We start from the raw sequence: 3,386 nt of genomic DNA, 5'->3' as shown, positions 1-3,386 counted from the left end.
TTTCCTACCAAAGGAATATTCACCCACAACTTCCAATCTTTTAGCAAACATGTTCATGATATATTTCTATCTTTCAACTTCATCAATGACAACCATAATTTGCCTCTTATTACTTTCATTTCCATTTTTACATAAGTGACAATAAACTTGCATAATTTCCTACAACAACTTAACAACCATTCTTCCATCACAACTAAAGTCATTACTCTTCCATTCATTTCACAATCACACCATTAACATACTAAATACAACAAATCCATTTTCATTTCAAACCCCTACATCACACGGCCACACACTAAATTTTCCAACTTCCACTAATTCATTCAACTTTCACTTCCAATACAATTTCTACCATACTACAACTAGATTACCACATAAATTCAAATCACCACAAATATACAACATGTACATACATACGGCCAACATACCTACAATCCCAACACACAAAATTTTCATGATTTTTATTCATTTCCACACACTACAACATACATACATATATCCCATAGTGTAAAAGTGAAGAAATTCTTACCTTTCCTTCAATTTCCAACTTTCCGCAAACGTGGTTCTTTCGCCAAACCAGTTATACCACGTTGAAGAGCGTCTTGCGCTTGTTACTAATTCAAGAAGAACAAGATTTTTGGATGAAGATTGAAGGCTAGGAATTTTTTTTTTCTTTTCTTTTCTCTTCTTTCTTTCTTGGAGCCGTGAGCTCCTCTTTCTTTTTTTGTTCTTGAGTTTTTTCTTGAAGCTTCTAATTGATAAGGATGACTTGCATATAATATGGTCCCTTATCCTTAATTATCACATGGAAATTAATTCCATGGGCTTGGGCCAACCTATGGCCGGCCACCTTTCCAAACTTTGGGCCAACTAATTTTCTTGAATTATTTTGAGCCCAATTAAAAATTCTTGTTTTGTTATTTCCGAAACAAATTTCCAAAATTCCAACTTTGCCCCTTGGCCTTCTCCAACACTTCCACACCAATATCTTTCATGAACAACACACCCACATCTTGATTCCAAATAACATATGACCCTTTTCTTTACAAATAAAAATTATTTCGAATTTTCCAATTACGCAAAAATGCCGGATATAACAATATGGCACTACCATTCTGTCACATCAACCCATAATGATATTGCCTCACAGGGCCACAACACAATAGCAATATAAGTTGGCCACACACGACCCATATGCATAAAAAGGAAAACATACATACCTCATAATCTTGGTGTTGCATCTTGGCTCTCTTCCGGGGGCTGAAATAAGTGCTGGTATTTGGATTTCATACTCTCTTCTGCTTCCCAAGTCATTTCTTCTCGGTTTTTATTTCGCCATTAGACTTTAATTGTGGCCACTTCCTTATTTCGAAGTCTCCGTACCTGCCGGTCTAATATGGCAATGGGCAATTCTTCATAGACTAGATTTTCTGTCACTTGAACATCATCTATTAGGACAATCCTCGTAGGATCTCCAACACACTTGCGGAGCATTGAGACATGGAAAACTGGATGGACTGATTCAAATTCTAGAGGCAAGTCCAATTCATAAGCTACTTGACCCACCTTGCGGATAATCTTATAGGGTCTAATATATCGAGGACTCAATTTCCCTTTCTTGCCAAATCTCATCACACCTTTTATTGGCGACACCTTTAAGAATACCCAATCATCAACTTGAAATTCTAAGTCTCGCCGGCGGTTGTCCGCATAAGATTTTTGGCGACTTTAGGCTGTCAATAATCGATCTCGGATCACCTTGAATTTTTCTACTGCTTGTTGAATCAACTCAGGGCCTATTAACTGTACTTCTCCTATTTCAAACCATCCAATTGGGGATCTACACTTCCTTCCATATAAAGCTTCATACGGAGCCATTTGGATACTGGAATGGTATCTATTATTGTATGCAAACTCAATTAGAGGAAAGTGGTCATCCTAACTACCACCAAAATCTAGAACACATGCCCTTAGCATATCCTCCAAGGTCTGAATGGTACGTTCGGCTTGTCCATTAGTCTGCGGATGAAATGCCGTACTAAGCTTTACTTGAGTACCTAGGCCTTCTTGGAAAGATTTCCAGAACTTAGCTATAAATTGCACTCCTCTATTTGTGATAATGGATATCGGGATACCATGGAGTGGCACAATCTCCTTGAGATACAACTTTGCATAATCTTCTACTGAGTAGGTGGTTCTGACTGGAAGAAAATGAGCTGCTTTCCTAAGCCTGGCCACGATCACTCATATGGAAGCATACTTACCTTGGGAACGGGGTAACTCCACAGTAAAATCCATGTTGATCACTTCCCATTTCCAAGTAGGGATTTCCATTACCTGCAATAATCCTCCTGGCTTTTGATGCTCGATTTTCACTTGCTGACAATTTGGGCATTGAGCTACAAATTCTGCTATGTCTTTCTTCATGCCATCCCACCAGTATATCAACTTGAGATCATGATACATCTTTGTTGCTCCTAGATGAATTGAATACCGAGAATAATGAGCTTCTTCTAGAATTCGGTGACGTAATTCTACAACATTCGGAACACATAGCCTGCCTCGGTATCTAAGAATTCCATCCATAGAAGTTTCAAATGGGGACTTCTCTTTTTTGTGAAATGTGTCTCTATAATGGCTCAATTGAGGATCTTCGTATTGACGCTCTTTCACTTTTATATTCATAGAAGAAACTGTGGGATTATTAATACTAATTCCTGCACTACCTGCATCAATTAGACGTACTCCAAGATTAGGTAGTTGGTGGAGCTCATGAATTAATTCTTTCTTTTCCGGAGGAACTTCACATAGGCTGCCCATCGATCGGCGGCTAAGTGCATCAGCTACCACATTTGCCTTTCCGGAGTGGTATAAAATACTCACACCATAATCTTTCAATAATTCTAACCACCGCCTCTGCCACAAATTCAACTCCTTCTGTTTGAAAATGTATTGAAGACTCTTATGGTCCGTATAAATATCGACATGCACACCATACAAGTAATGTCTCCACATCTTTAATGCATGAATAACTGCAGCCAATTCGAGATCATGAGTTGTGTAGTTCTTTTCATGTTTTCGCAGCTGTCTCGAAGCATAAGCAATGACTTTACCGTGCTGCATTAACACACATACTAACCCAACACCGGAAGTATCACAATATACAACATAACCATCTGGCCCTTATGGGATTGTTTAGACCGGAGCTGAAGTTAACCTATCTTTAAATTCCTGAAAGCTACGCTCACAAGCATCATTCCACTGAAATTTAGCTGACTTCTGGGTTAGCTTCGTCAATGGGGATGAAATAGAGGAAAATCCTTCTACGAACCTTCTATAGTAACCTGCCAATCCCAGAAAACTACGGACTTCTATAGGCGTCGTAG

This window comes from Lycium barbarum, chromosome 5 (assembly GCF_019175385.1).
Source record: "Lycium barbarum isolate Lr01 chromosome 5, ASM1917538v2, whole genome shotgun sequence".
NCBI lineage: Eukaryota > Viridiplantae > Streptophyta > Magnoliopsida > Solanales > Solanaceae > Lycium > Lycium barbarum.
Note: the sequence above shows the minus strand (reverse complement) of the source record.